Below are 19,254 nucleotides of genomic sequence, written 5' to 3'. Positions count from 1 at the left end.
ATACTTTCCTATCATTGTTAAAAGGCAAAAGATATTCTTTAAACTGATGGCAGTTAAGCTCCATCCACAAAGAAATTGAGTTCAAGTCCCGGGTCATGTTTTTTTTTTTTTCATACTTTTGGGATTTTGACGACAGGTCCCGGGTCATCGTTTTTTGTTTTTTTTTCATACTTTTCATATCATTGTTAAAAGGCAAAAGATATTCTTTAAACTGATGGCAGTTAAGCTCCATCCACAAAAAAATTGAGTTCAAGTCCCGGGTCATGTTTTTTTTTTTTTCATACTTTTGGGATTTTGACGACAGGTCCCGGGTCATCGTTTTTTTTTTTTTTTCATACTTTCCTATCATTTTTTAAAAGGCAAAAGATATTCTTTAAACTGATGGCAGTTAAGCTCCATCCACAAAGAAATTGAGTTCAAGTCCCGGGTCATGTTTTTTTTTTTTCATACTTTTGGGATTTTGACGACAGGTCCCGGGTCATGTTTTTTTTTTCTTTCATACTTTTGGGATTTTGACGACAGGTCCCGGGTCATCGTTTTTTTTTTTTTTTTTTTTTTTTTCATACTTTCCTATCATTGTTAAAAGGCAAAATATATTATTTAAACTGATGGCAGTTAAGCTCCATCCACAAAGAAATTGAGTTCAAGTCCCGGGTCATGTTTTTTTTAGTTTTTTGTCTTTCCATACTTTTGGGATTTTGACGACAGGTCCCGGGTCATCGTTTTTTTTTTTTTTTTCATACTTTCCTATCATTGTTAAAAGGCAAAATATATTCTTTAAACTGATGGCAGTTAAGCTCCATCCACAAAAAAATTTAGTTCAAGTCCCGAGTCATGTTTTTTTTTTTTCATACTTTTGGGATTTTGACGACAGGTCCCGGGTCATCGTTTTTTTTTTTTTTTCATACTTTCCTATCATTGTTAAAAGGCAAAAGATATTCTTTAAACTGATGGCAGTTAAGCTACATCCACAAAAAAATTGAGTTCAAGTCCCGGGTCATGTTTTTTTTTTCTTTCATACTTTTGGGATTTTGACGACAGGTCCCGGGTCATCGTTTTTTTTTTTTTTTTTTTTTTTCATACTTTCCTATCATTGTTAAAAGGCAAAATATATTATTTAAACTGATGGCAGTTAAGCTCCATCCACAAAGAAATTGAGTTCAAGTCCCGGGTCATGTTTTTTTTAGTTTTTTTGTCTTTTCATACTTTTGGGATTTTGACGACAGGTCCCGGGTCATCGTTTTTTTTTTTTTTTTTTTTTTTCATACTTTCCTATCATTGTTAAAAGGCAAAAGATATTCTTTAAACTGATGGCAGTTAAGCTCCATCCACAAAGAAATTGAGTTCAAGTCCCGGGTCATGTTTTTTTTTTTTCATACTTTTGGGATTTTGACGACAGGTCCCGGGTCATCGTTTTTTTTTTTTTTTCATACTTTCCTATCATTGTTAAAAGGCAAAAGATATTCTTTAAACTGATGGCAGTTAAGCTACATCCACAAAAAAATTGAGTTCAAGTCCCGGGTCATGTTTTTTTTTTTTCATACTTTCCTATCATTGTTAAAAGGCAAAAGATATTATTTTAACTGATGGCAGTTAAGCTCCATCCACAAAGAAATTGAGTTCAAGTCCCGGGTCATGTTTTTTTTTGTTTTTTTGTCTTTTCATACTTTTGGGATTTTGACGACAGGTCCCGGGTCATCGTTTGTTTGTTTTTTTTTCATACTTTCCTATCATTGTTAAAAGGCAAAAGATATTCTTTAAACTGATGGCAGTTAAGCTACATCCACAAAAAAATTGAGTTCAAGTCCCGGGTCATGTTTTTTTTTTTTTCATACTTTTGGGATTTTGATGACAGGTCCCGGGTCATCGTTTTTTTTTTTTTTTTTTTTTTTTCATACTTTCCTATCATTGTTAAAAGGCAAAAGATATTCTTTAAACTGATGGCAGTTAAGCTACATCCACAAAAAAATTGAGTTCAAGTCCCGGGTCATGTTTTTTTTTTCCATACTTTTGGGATTTTGACGACAGGTCCCGGGTCATGTTTTTTTTTTTTTTTTTTTCATACTTTCCTATCATTGTTAAAAGGCAAAAGATATTCTTTAAACTGATGGCAGTTAAGCTCCATCCACAAAGAAATTGAGTTCAAGTCCCGGGTCATGTTTTTTTTTTTTTTTTTTTTTTTTTTTCATACTTTTGGGATTTTGACGACAGGTCCCGGGTCATTGTTTTTTTTTTGTTTTTTTGTCTTTTCATACTTTTGGGATTTTGACGACAGGTCCCGGGTCATCGTTTTTTTTTTTTTTCATACTTTCCTATCATTGTTAAAAGGCAAAAGATATTCTTTAAACTGATGGCAGTTAAGCTCCATCCACAAAGAAATAGAGTTCAAGTCCCGGGTCATGGTTTTTTTTTTTTCATACTTTTGGGATTTTGACGACAGGTCCCGGGTCATCGTTTTTTTTTTTTTTTCATACTTTTCATATCATTGTTAAAAGGCAAAATATATTCTTTAAACTGATGGCAGTTAAGATACATCCACAAAAAAATTGAGTTCAAGTCCCGGGTCATGTTTTTTTTTTTTTTCATACTTTTGGGATTTTGACGACAGGTCCCGGGTCATCGTTTTTTTTTTTTTTTTCATACTTTCCTATCATTGTTAAAAGGCAAAAGATATTCTTTAAACTGATGGCAGTTAAGCTACATCCACAAAAAAATTGAGTTCAAGTCCCGGGTCATGTTTTTTTTTTTTCATACTTTTGGGATTTTGACGACAGGTCCCGGGTCATCGTTTGTTTTTTTTTTCATACTTTCCTATCATTGTTAAAAGGCAAAAGATATTATTTTAACTTATGGCAGTTAAGCTCCATCCACAAAGAAATTGAGTTCAAGTCCCGGGTCATGTTTTTTTTTGTTTTTTTGTCTTTTCATACTTTTGGGATTTTGACGACAGGTCCCGGGTCATCGTTTTTTTTTTTTTTTTTCATACTTTCCTATCATTGTTAAAAGGCAAAAGATATTCTTTAAACTGATGGCAGTTAAGCTCCATCCACAAAGAAATTGAGTTCAAGTCCCGGGTCATGTTTTTTTTTTTCATACTTTTGGGATTTTGACGACAGGTCCCGGGTCATCGTTTTTTTTTTTTTTTCATACTTTTCATATCATTGTTAAAAGGCAAAAGATATTCTTTAAACTTATGGCAGTTAAGCTCCATCCACAAAGAAATTGAGTTCAAGTCCCGGGTCATGTTTTTTTTTGTTTTTTTGTCTTTTCATACTTTTGGGATTTTGACGACAGGTCCCGGGTCATCGTTTTTTTTTTTTTTTTTCATACTTTCCTATCATTGTTAAAAGGCAAAAGATATTCTTTAAACTGATGGCAGTTAAGCTACATCCACAAAAAAATTGAGTTCAAGTCCCGGGTCATGTTTTTTTTTTTTTCATACTTTTGGGATTTTGATGACAGGTCCCGGGTCATCGTTTTTTTTTTTTTTTTTTTTTTTTTCATACTTTCCTATCATTGTTAAAAGGCAAAAGATATTCTTTAAACTGATGGCAGTTAAGCTACATCCACAAAAAAATCGAGTTCAAGTCCCGGGTCATGTTTTTTTTTTTTTCATTTGTCTTTTCATACTTTTGGGATTTTGACGACAGGTCCCGGGTCATCGTTTTTTTTTTTTTTTTTCATACTTTCATATCATTGTTAAAAGGCAAAAGATATTCTTTAAACTGATGGCAGTTAAGCTACATCCACAAAAAAATTGAGTTCAAGTCCCGGGTCATGTTTTTTTTTTTCATACTTTTGGGATTTTGACGACAGGTCCCGGGTCATGGTTTTTTTTTTTTTTTTTCATACTTTCCTATCATTGTTAAAAGGCAAAAGATATTCTTTAAACTGATGGCAGTTAAGCTCCATCCACAAAGAAATTGAGTTCAAGTCCCGGGTCATGTTTTTTTTTGTTTTTTTTTTTGTTTTTTCATACTTTTGGGACTTTGACGACAGGTCCCGGGTCATTGTTTTTTTTTTGTTTTTTTGTTTTTTCATACTTTTGGGATTTTGACGACAGGTCCCGGGTCATCGTTTTTTTTTTTTTTTTTTTTTTTTTCATACTTTCCTATCATTGTTAAAAGGCAAAATATATTCTTTAAACTGATGGCAGTTAAGCTCCATCCACAAAGAAATTGAGTTCAAGTCCCGGGTCATGTTTTTTTTAGTTTTTTTGTCTTTTCATACTTTTGGGATTTTGACGACAGGTCCCGGGTCATCGTTTTTTTTTTTTTCATACTTTCCTATCATTGTTAAAAGGCAAAAGATATTCTTTAAACTGATGGCAGTTAAGCTCCATCCACAAAGAAATAGAGTTCAAGTCCCGGGTCATGGTTTTTTTTTTTTCATACTTTTGGGATTTTGACGACAGGTCCCGGGTCATCGTTTTTTTTTTTTTTTCATACTTTTCATATCATTGTTAAAAGGCAAAAGATATTCTTTAAACTGATGGCAGTTAAGATACATCCACAAAAAAATTGAGTTCAAGTCCCGGGTCATGTTTTTTTTTTTTTTCATACTTTTGGGATTTTGACGACAGGTCCCGGGTCATCGTTTTTTTTTTTTTTTTTTTTTTTTTCATACTTTCCTATCATTGTTAAAAGGCAAAAGATATTCTTTAAACTGATGGCAGTTAAGCTACATCCACAAAAAAATTGAGTTCAAGTCCCGGGTCATGTTTTTTTTTTTTCATACTTTTGGGATTTTGACGACAGGTCCCGGGTCATCGTTTTTTTTTTTTTTTTTTTTTTTCATACTTTCCTATCATTGTTAAAAGGCAAAATATATTATTTAAACTGATGGCAGTTAAGCTCCATCCACAAAGAAATTGAGTTCAAGTCCCGGGTCATGTTTTTTTTAGTTTTTTTGTCTTTTCATACTTTTGGGATTTTGACGACAGGTCCCGGGTAATCGTTTTTTTTTTTTTTTTCATACTTTCCTATCATTGTTAAAAGGCAAAAGATATTCTTTAAACTGATGGCAGTTAAGCTCCATCCACAAAGAAATTGAGTTCAAGTCCCGGGTCATGTTTTTTTTTTTTCATACTTTTGGGATTTTGACGACAGGTCCCGGGTCATCGTTTTTTTTTTTTTTTCATACTTTTCATATCATTGTTAAAAGGCAAAAGATATTCTTTAAACTTATGGCAGTTAAGCTCCATCCACAAAGAAATTGAGTTCAAGTCCCGGGTCATGTTTTTTTTTGTTTTTTTGTCTTTTCATACTTTTGGGATTTTGACGACAGGTCCCGGGTCATCGTTTTTTTTTTTTTTTTTCATACTTTCCTATCATTGTTAAAAGGCAAAAGATATTCTTTAAACTGATGGCAGTTAAGCTACATCCACAAAAAAATTGAGTTCAAGTCCCGGGTCATGTTTTTTTTTTTTTCATACTTTTGGGATTTTGACGACAGGTCCCGGGTCATCGTTTTTTTTTTTTTTTCATACTTTCCTATCATTGTTAAAAGGCAAAAGATATTCTTTAAACTGATGGCAGTTAAGCTACATCCACAAAAAAATTGAGTTCAAGTCCCTGGTCATGTTTTTTTTTTTTCATACTTTCCTATCATTGTTAAAAGGCAAAAGATATTATTTTAACTGATGGCAGTTAAGCTCCATCCACAAAGAAATTGAGTTCAAGTCCCGGGTCATGTTTTTTTTTGTTTTTTTGTCTTTTCATACTTTTGGGATTTTGACGACAGGTCCCGGGTCATCGTTTTTTTTTTTTTTTTTCATACTTTCCTATCATGGTTAAAAGGCAAAAGATATTCTTTAAACTGATGGCAGTTAAGCTCCATCCACAAAGAAATAGAGTTCAAGTCCCGGGTCATGGTTTTTTTTTTTTCATACTTTTGGGATTTTGACGACAGGTCCCGGGTCATCGTTTTTTTTTTTTTTTCATACTTTTCATATCATTGTTAAAAGGCAAAATATATTCTTTAAACTGATGGCAGTTAAGATACATCCACAAAAAAATTGAGTTCAAGTCCCGGGTCATGTTTTTTTTTTTTTTCATACTTTTGGGATTTTGACGACAGGTCCCGGATCATCGTTTTTTTTTTTTTGTTTGTTTTTTTTCATACTTTCCTATCATTGTTAAAAGGCAAAAGATATTCTTTAAACTGATGGCAGTTAAGCTCCATCCACAAAAAAATTGAGTTCAAGTCCCGGGTCATGTTTTTTTTTTTTCATACTTTTGGGATTTTGACGACAGGTCCCGGGTCATCGTTTTTTTTTTTTTTTTTCATACTTTCCTATCATTGTTAAAAGGCAAAAGATATTCTTTAAACTGATGGCAGTTAAGCTACATCCACAAAAAAATTGAGTTCAAGTCCCGGGTCATGTTTTTTTTTTTTTCATACTTTTGGGATTTTGACGACAGGTCCCGGGTCATCGTTTTTTTTTTTTGTTTTTTTTTTTCATACTTTCCTATCATTGTTAAAAGGCAAAAGATATTCTTTAAACTGATGGCAGTTAAGCTACATCCACAAAAAAATTGAGTTCAAGTCCCGGGTCATGTTTTTTTTTTTCATACTTTTGGGATTTTGACGACAGGTCCCGGGTCATGGTTTTTTTTTTTTTTTTTCATACTTTCCTATCATTGTTAAAAGGCAAAAGATATTCTTTAAACTGATGGCAGTTAAGCTCCATCCACAAAGAAATTGAGTTCAAGTCCCGGGTCATGTTTTTTTTTGTTTTTTTTTTTGTTTTTTCATACTTTTGGGACTTTGACGACAGGTCCCGGGTCATTGTTTTTTTTTTGTTTTTTTGTTTTTTCATACTTTTGGGATTTTGACGACAGGTCCCGGGTCATCGTTTTTTTTTTTTTTTTTTTTTTTTTCATACTTTCCTATCATTGTTAAAAGGCAAAATATATTCTTTAAACTGATGGCAGTTAAGCTCCATCCACAAAGAAATTGAGTTCAAGTCCCGGGTCATGTTTTTTTTAGTTTTTTTGTCTTTTCATACTTTTGGGATTTTGACGACAGGTCCCGGGTCATCGTTTTTTTTTTTTTTCATACTTTCCTATCATTGTTAAAAGGCAAAAGATATTCTTTAAACTGATGGCAGTTAAGCTCCATCCACAAAGAAATAGAGTTCAAGTCCCGGGTCATGGTTTTTTTTTTTTCATACTTTTGGGATTTTGACGACAGGTCCCGGGTCATCGTTTTTTTTTTTTTTTCATACTTTTCATATCATTGTTAAAAGGCAAAAGATATTCTTTAAACTGATGGCAGTTAAGATACATCCACAAAAAAATTGAGTTCAAGTCCCGGGTCATGTTTTTTTTTTTTTTCATACTTTTGGGATTTTGACGACAGGTCCCGGGTCATCGTTTTTTTTTTTTTTTTTTTTTTTTTCATACTTTCCTATCATTGTTAAAAGGCAAAAGATATTCTTTAAACTGATGGCAGTTAAGCTACATCCACAAAAAAATTGAGTTCAAGTCCCGGGTCATGTTTTTTTTTTTTCATACTTTTGGGATTTTGACGACAGGTCCCGGGTCATCGTTTTTTTTTTTTTTTTTTTTTTTCATACTTTCCTATCATTGTTAAAAGGCAAAATATATTATTTAAACTGATGGCAGTTAAGCTCCATCCACAAAGAAATTGAGTTCAAGTCCCGGGTCATGTTTTTTTTAGTTTTTTTGTCTTTTCATACTTTTGGGATTTTGACGACAGGTCCCGGGTAATCGTTTTTTTTTTTTTTTTCATACTTTCCTATCATTGTTAAAAGGCAAAAGATATTCTTTAAACTGATGGCAGTTAAGCTCCATCCACAAAGAAATTGAGTTCAAGTCCCGGGTCATGTTTTTTTTTTTTCATACTTTTGGGATTTTGACGACAGGTCCCGGGTCATCGTTTTTTTTTTTTTTTCATACTTTTCATATCATTGTTAAAAGGCAAAAGATATTCTTTAAACTTATGGCAGTTAAGCTCCATCCACAAAGAAATTGAGTTCAAGTCCCGGGTCATGTTTTTTTTTGTTTTTTTGTCTTTTCATACTTTTGGGATTTTGACGACAGGTCCCGGGTCATCGTTTTTTTTTTTTTTTTTCATACTTTCCTATCATTGTTAAAAGGCAAAAGATATTCTTTAAACTGATGGCAGTTAAGCTACATCCACAAAAAAATTGAGTTCAAGTCCCGGGTCATGTTTTTTTTTTTTTCATACTTTTGGGATTTTGACGACAGGTCCCGGGTCATCGTTTTTTTTTTTTTTTCATACTTTCCTATCATTGTTAAAAGGCAAAAGATATTCTTTAAACTGATGGCAGTTAAGCTACATCCACAAAAAAATTGAGTTCAAGTCCCGGGTCATGTTTTTTTTTTTTCATACTTTCCTATCATTGTTAAAAGGCAAAAGATATTATTTTAACTGATGGCAGTTAAGCTCCATCCACAAAGAAATTGAGTTCAAGTCCCGGGTCATGTTTTTTTTTGTTTTTTTGTCTTTTCATACTTTTGGGATTTTGACGACAGGTCCCGGGTCATCGTTTTTTTTTTTTTTTCATACTTTCCTATCATTGTTAAAAGGCAAAAGATATTCTTTAAACTGATGGCAGTTAAGCTCCATCCACAAAGAAATAGAGTTCAAGTCCCGGGTCATGGTTTTTTTTTTTTCATACTTTTGGGATTTTGACGACAGGTCCCGGGTCATCGTTTTTTTTTTTTTTTCATACTTTTCATATCATTGTTAAAAGGCAAAATATATTCTTTAAACTGATGGCAGTTAAGATACATCCACAAAAAAATTGAGTTCAAGTCCCGGGTCATGTTTTTTTTTTTTTTCATACTTTTGGGATTTGGACGACAGGTCCCGGGTCATCGTTTTTTTTTTTTTTTTTTTTTTTTTCATACTTTCCTATCATTGTTAAAAGGCAAAAGATATTCTTTAAACTGATGGCAGTTAAGCTACATCCACAAAAAAATTGAGTTCAAGTCCCGGGTCATGTTTTTTTTTTTTCATACTTTTGGGATTTTGACGACAGGTCCCGGGTCATCGTTTTTTTTTTTTTTCATACTTTCCTATCATTGTTAAAAGGCAAAAGATATTATTTTAACTTATGGCAGTTAAGCTCCATCCACAAAGAAATTGAGTTCAAGTCCCGGGTCATGTTTTTTTTTGTTTTTTTGTCTTTTCATACTTTTGGGATTTTGACGACAGGTCCCGGGTCATCGTTTTTTTTTTTTTTTTTCATACTTTCCTATCATTGTTAAAAGGCAAAAGATATTCTTTAAACTGATGGCAGTTAAGCTCCATCCACAAAGAAATTGAGTTCAAGTCCCGGGTCATGTTTTTTTTTTTTCATACTTTTGGGATTTTGACGACAGGTCCCGGGTCATCGTTTTTTTTTTTTTTTCATACTTTTCATATCATTGTTAAAAGGCAAAAGATATTCTTTAAACTTATGGCAGTTAAGCTCCATCCACAAAGAAATTGAGTTCAAGTCCCGGGTCATGTTTTTTTTTGTTTTTTTGTCTTTTCATACTTTTGGGATTTTGACGACAGGTCCCGGGTCATCGTTTTTTTTTTTTTTTTTCATACTTTCCTATCATTGTTAAAAGGCAAAAGATATTCTTTAAACTGATGGCAGTTAAGCTACATCCACAAAAAAATTTAGTTCAAGTCCCGGGTCATGTTTTTTTTTTTTTCATACTTTTGGGATTTTGACGACAGGTCCCGGGTCATCGTTTTTTTTTTTTTTTTTTTTTTTTTCATACTTTCCTATCATTGTTAAAAGGCAAAAGATATTTTTTAAACTGATGGCAGTTAAGCTACATCCACAAAAAAATCGAGTTCAAGTCCCGGGTCATGTTTTTTTTTTTTTCATTTGTCTTTTCATACTTTTGGGATTTTGACGACAGGTCCCGGGTCATCGTTTTTTTTTTTTTTTTTCATACTTTCCTATCATTGTTAAAAGGCAAAAGATATTCTTTAAACTGATGGCAGTTAAGCTACATCCACAAAAAAATTGAGTTCAAGTCCCGGGTCATGTTTTTTTTTTTTTCATACTTTTGGGATTTTGACGACAGGTCCCGGGTCATCGTTTTTTTTTTTTTTTTTTTTTTTTCATACTTTCCTATCATTGTTAAAAGGCAAAAGATATTCTTTAAACTGATGGCAGTTAAGCTACATCCACAAAAAAATTGAGTTCAAGTCCCGGGTCATGTTTTTTTTTTTCATACTTTTGGGATTTTGACGACAGGTCCCGGGTCATGGTTTTTTTTTTTTTTTTTCATACTTTCCTATCATTGTTAAAAGGCAAAAGATATTCTTTAAACTGATGGCAGTTAAGCTCCATCCACAAAGAAATTGAGTTCAAGTCCCGGGTCATGTTTTTTTTTAGTTTTTTTGTCTTTTCATACTTTTGGGATTTTGACGACAGGTCCCGGGTCATCGTTTTTTTTTTTTTTCATACTTTCCTATCATTGTTAAAAGGCAAAAGATATTCTTTAAACTGATGGCAGTTAAGCTCCATCCACAAAGAAATAGAGTTCAAGTCCCGGGTCATGGTTTTTTTTTTTTCATACTTTTGGGATTTTGACGACAGGTCCCGGGTCATCGTTTTTTTTTTTTTTTCATACTTTTCATATCATTGTTAAAAGGCAAAAGATATTCTTTAAACTGATGGCAGTTAAGATACATCCACAAAAAAATTGAGTTCAAGTCCCGGGTCATGTTTTTTTTTTTTTTCATACTTTTGGGATTTTGACGACAGGTCCCGGGTCATCGTTTTTTTTTTTTTTTTTTTTTTTTTTCATACTTTCCTATCATTGTTAAAAGGCAAAAGATATTCTTTAAACTGATGGCAGTTAAGCTACATCCACAAAAAAATTGAGTTCAAGTCCCGGGTCATGTTTTTTTTTTTTCATACTTTTGGGATTTTGACGACAGGTCCCGGGTCATCGTTTTTTTTTTTTTCATACTTTCCTATCATTGTTAAAAGGCAAAAGATATTATTTTAACTTATGGCAGTTAAGCTCCATCCACAAAGAAATTGAGTTCAAGTCCCGGGTCATGTTTTTTTTTGTTTTTTTGTCTTTTCATACTTTTGGGATTTTGACGACAGGTCCCGGGTCATCGTTTTTTTTTTTTTTTTTCATACTTTCCTATCATTGTTAAAAGGCAAAAGATATTCTTTAAACTGATGGCAGTTAAGCTCCATCCACAAAGAAATTGAGTTCAAGTCCCGGGTCATGTTTTTTTTTTTTCATACTTTTGGGATTTTGACGACAGGTCCCGGGTCATCGTTTTTTTTTTTTTTTCATACTTTTCATATCATTGTTAAAAGGCAAAAGATATTCTTTAAACTTATGGCAGTTAAGCTCCATCCACAAAGAAATTGAGTTCAAGTCCCGGGTCATGTTTTTTTTTGTTTTTTTGTCTTTTCATACTTTTGGGATTTTGACGACAGGTCCCGGGTCATCGTTTTTTTTTTTTTTTTTCATACTTTCCTATCATTGTTAAAAGGCAAAAGATATTCTTTAAACTGATGGCAGTTAAGCTACATCCACAAAAAAATTGAGTTCAAGTCCCGGGTCATGTTTTTTTTTTTTTCATACTTTTGGGATTTTGACGACAGGTCCCGGGTCATCGTTTTTTTTTTTTTTTTTTTTTTTTTCATACTTTCCTATCATTGTTAAAAGGCAAAAGATATTCTTTAAACTGATGGCAGTTAAGCTACATCCACAAAAAAATCGAGTTCAAGTCCCGGGTCATGTTTTTTTTTTTTTCATACTTTTGGGATTTTGACGACAGGTCCCGGGTCATCGTTTTTTTTTTTTTTTTTTTTTTTTCATACTTTCCTATCATTGTTAAAAGGCAAAAGATATTCTTTAAACTGATGGCAGTTAAGCTACATCCACAAAAAAATTGAGTTCAAGTCCCGGGTCATGTTTTTTTTTTTCATACTTTTGGGATTTTGACGACAGGTCCCGGGTCATGGTTTTTTTTTTTTTTTTTCATACTTTCCTATCATTGTTAAAAGGCAAAAGATATTCTTTAAACTGATGGCAGTTAAGCTCCATCCACAAAGAAATTGAGTTCAAGTCCCGGGTCATGTTTTTTTTTTTTTTTTTTTTTTTTTTTTCATACTTTTGGGACTTTGACGACAGGTCCCGGGTCATTGTTTTTTTTTGTTTTTTTGTTTTTTCATACTTTTGGGATTTTGACGACAGGTCCCGGGTCATCGTTTTTTTTTTTTTTTTTTTTTTTTTCATACTTTCCTATCATTGTTAAAAGGCAAAATATATTCTTTAAACTGATGGCAGTTAAGCTCCATCCACAAAGAAATTGAGTTCAAGTCCCGGGTCATGTTTTTTTTTAGTTTTTTTGTCTTTTCATACTTTTGGGATTTTGACGACAGGTCCCGGGTCATCGTTTTTTTTTTTTTTTCATACTTTCCTATCATTGTTAAAAGGCAAAAGATATTCTTTAAACTGATGGCAGTTAAGCTCCATCCACAAAGAAATAGAGTTCAAGTCCCGGGTCATGGTTTTTTTTGTTTCATACTTTTGGGATTTTGACGACAGGTCCCGGGTCATCGTTTTTTTTTTTTTTTCATACTTTTCATATCATTGTTAAAAGGCAAAAGATATTCTTTAAACTGATGGCAGTTAAGATACATCCACAAAAAAATTGAGTTCAAGTCCCGGGTCATGTTTTTTTTTTTTTTCATACTTTTGGGATTTTGACGACAGGTCCCGGGTCATCGTTTTTTTTTTTTTTTTTTTTTTTTTTCATACTTTCCTATCATTGTTAAAAGGCAAAAGATATTCTTTAAACTGATGGCAGTTAAGCTACATCCACAAAAAAATTGAGTTCAAGTCCCGGGTCATGTTTTTTTTTTTTTCATACTTTTGGGATTTTGACGACAGGTCCCGGGTCATCGTTTTTTTTTTTTTTTTTTTTTTTCATACTTTCCTATCATTGTTAAAAGGCAAAATATATTATTTAAACTGATGGCAGTTAAGCTCCATCCACAAAGAAATTGAGTTCAAGTCCCGGGTCATGTTTTTTTTAGTTTTTTTGTCTTTTCATACTTTTGGGATTTTGACGACAGGTCCCGGGTAATCGTTTTTTTTTTTTTTTCATACTTTCCTATCATTGTTAAAAGGCAAAAGATATTCTTTAAACTGATGGCAGTTAAGCTCCATCCACAAAGAAATTGAGTTCAAGTCCCGGGTCATGTTTTTTTTTTTTCATACTTTTGGGATTTTGACGACAGGTCCCGGGTCATCGTTTTTTTTTTTTTTTCATACTTTTCATATCATTGTTAAAAGGCAAAAGATATTCTTTAAACTTATGGCAGTTAAGCTCCATCCACAAAGAAATTGAGTTCAAGTCCCGGGTCATGTTTTTTTTTGTTTTTTTGTCTTTTCATACTTTTGGGATTTAAACGACAGGTCCCGGGTCATCGTTTTTTTTTTTTTTTTTCATACTTTCCTATCATTGTTAAAAGGCAAAAGATATTCTTTAAACTGATGGCAGTTAAGCTACATCCACAAAAAAATTGAGTTCAAGTCCCGGGTCATGTTTTTTTTTTTTTCATACTTTTGGGATTTTGACGACAGGTCCCGGGTCATCGTTTTTTTTTTTTTTTCATACTTTCCTATCATTGTTAAAAGGCAAAAGATATTCTTTAAACTGATGGCAGTTAAGCTACATCCACAAAAAAATTGAGTTCAAGTCCCGGGTCATGTTTTTTTTTTTTCATACTTTTGGGATTTTGACGACAGGTCCCGGGTCATCGTTTTTTTTTTTTTTTTTTTTTTTTTCATACTTTCCTATCATTGTTAAAAGGCAAAATATATTATTTAAACTGATGGCAGTTAAGCTCCATCCACAAAGAAATTGAGTTCAAGTCCCGGGTCATGTTTTTTTTAGTTTTTTTGTCTTTTCATACTTTTGGGATTTTGACGACAGGTCCCGGGTCATCGTTTTTTTTTTTTTTCATACTTTCCTATCATTGTTAAAAGGCAAAAGATATTCTTTAAACTGATGGCAGTTAAGCTCCATCCACAAAGAAATAGAGTTCAAGTCCCGGGTCATGGTTTTTTTTTTTTCATACTTTTGGGATTTTGACGACAGGTCCCGGGTCATCGTTTTTTTTTTTTTTTCATACTTTTCATATCATTGTTAAAAGGCAAAAGATATTCTTTAAACTGATGGCAGTTAAGATACATCCACAAAAAAATTGAGTTCAAGTCCCGGGTCATGTTTTTTTTTTTTTTCATACTTTTGGGATTTTGACGACAGGTCCCGGGTCATCGTTTTTTTTTTTTTTTTTTTTTTTTTTCATACTTTCCTATCATTGTTAAAAGGCAAAAGATATTCTTTAAACTGATGGCAGTTAAGCTACATCCACAAAAAAATTGAGTTCAAGTCCCGGGTCATGTTTTTTTTTTTTCATACTTTTGGGATTTTGACGACAGGTCCCGGGTCATCGTTTTTTTTTTTTTCATACTTTCCTATCATTGTTAAAAGGCAAAAGATATTATTTTAACTTATGGCAGTTAAGCTCCATCCACAAAGAAATTGAGTTCAAGTCCCGGGTCATGTTTTTTTTTGTTTTTTTGTCTTTTCATACTTTTGGGATTTTGACGACAGGTCCCGGGTCATCGTTTTTTTTTTTTTTTTTCATACTTTCCTATCATTGTTAAAAGGCAAAAGATATTCTTTAAACTGATGGCAGTTAAGCTCCATCCACAAAGAAATTGAGTTCAAGTCCCGGGTCATGTTTTTTTTTTTTCATACTTTTGGGATTTTGACGACAGGTCCCGGGTCATCGTTTTTTTTTTTTTTTCATACTTTTCATATCATTGTTAAAAGGCAAAAGATATTCTTTAAACTTATGGCAGTTAAGCTCCATCCACAAAGAAATTGAGTTCAAGTCCCGGGTCATGTTTTTTTTTGTTTTTTTGTCTTTTCATACTTTTGGGATTTTGACGACAGGTCCCGGGTCATCGTTTTTTTTTTTTTTTTTCATACTTTCCTATCATTGTTAAAAGGCAAAAGATATTCTTTAAACTGATGGCAGTTAAGCTACATCCACAAAAAAATTGAGTTCAAGTCCCGGGTCATGTTTTTTTTTTTTTCATACTTTTGGGATTTTGACGACAGGTCCCGGGTCATCGTTTTTTTTTTTTTTTTTTTTTTTTTCATACTTTCCTATCATTGTTAAAAGGCAAAAGATATTCTTTAAACTGATGGCAGTTAAGCTACATCCACAAAAAAATTGAGTTCAAGTCCCGGGTCATCGTTTTTTTTTTTTTTTTTTTTTTTCATACTTTCCTATCATTGTTAAAAGGCAAAATATATTATTTAAACTGATGGCAGTTAAGCTCCATCCACAAAGAAATTGAGTTCAAGTCCCGGGTCATGTTTTTTTTAGTTTTTTTGTCTTTTCATACTTTTGGGATTTTGACGACAGGTCCCGGGTAATCGTTTTTTTTTTTTTTTCATACTTTCCTATCATTGTTAAAAGGCAAAAGATATTCTTTAAACTGATGGCAGTTAAGCTCCATCCACAAAGAAATTGAGTTCAAGTCCCGGGTCATGTTTTTTTTTTTTCATACTTTTGGGATTTTGACGACAGGTCCCGGGTCATCGTTTTTTTTTTTTTTTCATACTTTTCATATCATTGTTAAAAGGCAAAAGATATTCTTTAAACTTATGGCAGTTAAGCTCCATCCACAAAGAAATTGAGTTCAAGTCCCGGGTCATGTTTTTTTTTGTTTTTTTGTCTTTTCATACTTTTGGGATTTAAACGACAGGTCCCGGGTCATCGTTTTTTTTTTTTTTTTTCATACTTTCCTATCATTGTTAAAAGGCAAAAGATATTCTTTAAACTGATGGCAGTTAAGCTACATCCACAAAAAAATTGAGTTCAAGTCCCGGGTCATGTTTTTTTTTTTTTCATACTTTTGGGATTTTGACGACAGGTCCCGGGTCATCGTTTTTTTTTTTTTTTCATACTTTCCTATCATTGTTAAAAGGCAAAAGATATTCTTTAAACTGATGGCAGTTAAGCTACATCCACAAAAAAATTGAGTTCAAGTCCCGGGTCATGTTTTTTTTTTTTCATACTTTTGGGATTTTGACGACAGGTCCCGGGTCATCGTTTTTTTTTTTTTTTTTTTTTTTTTCATACTTTCCTATCATTGTTAAAAGGCAAAATATATTATTTAAACTGATGGCAGTTAAGCTCCATCCACAAAGAAATTGAGTTCAAGTCCCGGGTCATGTTTTTTTTAGTTTTTTTGTCTTTTCATACTTTTGGGATTTTGACGACAGGTCCCGGGTCATCGTTTTTTTTTTTTTTTCATACTTTCCTATCATTGTTAAAAGGCAAAAGATATTCTTTAAACTGATGGCAGTTAAGCTCCATCCACAAAGAAATTGAGTTCAAGTCCCGGGTCATGTTTTTTTTTTTTTCATACTTTTGGGATTTTGACGACAGGTCCCGGGTCATCGTTTTTTGTTTTTTTTTCATACTTTTCATATCATTGTTAAAAGGCAAAAGATATTCTTTAAACTGATGGCAGTTAAGCTCCATCCACAAAAAAATTGAGTTCAAGTCCCGGGTCATGTTTTTTTTTTTTTCATACTTTTGGGATTTTGACGACAGGTCCCGGGTCATCGTTTTTTTTTTTTTTTCATACTTTCCTATCATTTTTTAAAAGGCAAAAGATATTCTTTAAACTGATGGCAGTTAAGCTCCATCCACAAAGAAATTGAGTTCAAGTCCCGGGTCATGTTTTTTTTTTTTCATACTTTTGGGATTTTGACGACAGGTCCCGGGTCATCGTTTTTTTTTTTTTTTTTTTTTTTTTCATACTTTCCTATCATTGTTAAAAGGCAAAAGATATTCTTTAAACTGATGGCAGTTAAGCTCCATCCACAAAGAAATTGAGTTCAAGTCCCGGGTCATGTTTTTTTTTTTTTCATACTTTTGGGATTTTGACGACAGGTCCGGGGTCGTTTTTTTTTTTTTTTTTTTTTTTTTCATACTTTCCTATCATGGTTAAAAGGCAAAAGATATTCTTTAAACTGATGGCAGTTAAGCTCCATCCACAAAAAAAATTGAATCAGCCTTTTTTTTAAGCCACTTCATCAAAACCTCTCATAATGAGGGTGGGGGAACGGATTCCGACAGCTGTTTTTTTGCCGTGGGATTCTGTTCCCCCCCTCTTATTTTTCTTGTCAGTGAGGTTCAAATACTCAACAAACTTTTGTTTTGCACTTGTCCCCTATAGCCTAGTGGTCTAAGCACTGACATTTAACACTTTTGGGATTTTGACGACCAGAGTTCAAGTCCCGGGTCATCGTTTTTTTTTCTTTCTTTTTTTTCATACTTTTGGGATTTTGACGACAGGTCCGGGGTCATCGTTTTTTTTTTTTTTTTTTTTTTTTTCATACTTTCCTATCATGGTTAAAAGGCAAAAGATATTCTTTAAACTGATGGCAGTTAAGCTCCATCCACAAAAAAATTGAATCAGCCTTTTTCCCCCCCCCTCTCATTTTTCTTGTCAGTGAGGTTCAAATACTCAACAAACTTTTGTTTTGCACTTGTCCCCTATAGCCTAGTGGTCTAAGCACTGAGATTTAACACTTTTGGGATTTTGACGACCAGAGTTCAAGTCCCGGGTCATCGTTTTTTTTCTTTTTTTTTTCTTTTTTTTTCATACTTTCCTATCATGGTTAAAAGGCAAGAGATATTCTTTAAACTGATGGCAGTTAAGCTCCATCCACAAAAAAATTGAATCAGCCTTTTTTTAAGCCACTTCATCAAAACCTCTCATAATGAGGGTGGGGGAACGGATTCCGACAGCTTTTTTTTTGCCGTCGGATTCTGTTCCCCCCCTCTCATTTTTCTTAGCAGTGAGGTTCAAATACTCAAAATGTCAGTGCTTAGACTGAACCTCACTGCTAAGAAACATGAGATTGGGGGAACAGAATCCGACGGCAAAAAAACAGCTGTCGGAATCCGTTCCCCCACCCTCATTATGAGAGGTTTTGATGAAGTGCCTTAAAAAAAGGCTGATTCAATTTTTGTGTGGATGGAGCTTAACTACCATCAGTTTAAAGAATATGTTTTGCCTTTTAATCATGATAGGACAGTATGAAAAAAAAATAAAAAAAATAAATACGATGACCCGGGACTTGAACTCAGGTCGTCAAAATCCCAAAAGTGTTAAATGTCAGTGCGTAGACTACTAGGCTATAGGGGACAAGTGGAAAACAAATATTTTTTGAGTATTATTTGAACCTCACTGCTAAGAAACATGAGAGGGGGGGAACAGAATCCGACGGCAACATTTTTTCCACTTTGCCAAAAAGGCAAAAACTCCTAAATATATTACTTTAGACTGGTGCCAGGTAAGCTCCATCCCCACACAAAATAAAATATGCATTTTTTAGGCCACCACATCAACACCTCTAATGGGAGTGGGGGAACGGATTCCAACAGCTGTTTTTTTTACAGGGGGAACAGAATCCGACGGCAAAAAAACAGCCTAAGAGGCAGTGTAGAGAAAATAAATCTCTGATAGCCGAGGCACTCCTTAATTAAAATGTCTTTATTGCAAAAATGACATGTCCAAAATGGACAACTTTAAAATGCCGACGCTTAGCGGCATGGGGCCTTCTTCAGGGCATTCTCTACACTGCCTCTTAAGATGTTCTACCTTGGACCAAAGAGCACCCAAATCAAACTTAAAAAGGATTGAGCACGCCAAAAAAACAGCCGTCGGAATCCGTTCCCCCTATATTTCTTACTCAAGGAGGATCTTCTAATATCTATCAAAGTGCTGCTAATCAATAGGCCCCCACAGCCTAGTGGTCAATTCACTGATATAGATCTGGAGATTTTTAGATGAAACAAGTTCAAGTCCCGGTTCGTGGACTTTTTTAAATTCCATATTTTCCTATCATATTAAAAGGCAAAAACTCCTAAATATATTATTTTACACTGGTGCCAGATAAGCTCCATCCACACAAAAAAAAAGAATCAGCATTTTTTAAGCCACTACACCAACACCTCTCATTGTTAGAGTTGGGGAACGGATTCCGACAGCTGTTTTTTTTTTTTTTTTTTGCCGTCGGATTCTGTTCCCCCTGTATTTCTTAGGCTTTTTTTTATCCAATATTTTCCTATCATAATAAAAAGCAAAAACTCCAAAATATTATTTATATTAAACTGTTGCCAGG

The sequence above is a fragment of the Phoxinus phoxinus genome (assembly GCF_949152265.1).
Source record: "Phoxinus phoxinus genome assembly, chromosome: 10".
Lineage (NCBI taxonomy): Eukaryota > Metazoa > Chordata > Actinopteri > Cypriniformes > Leuciscidae > Phoxinus > Phoxinus phoxinus.
This window is presented reverse-complemented; position numbering follows the sequence as displayed.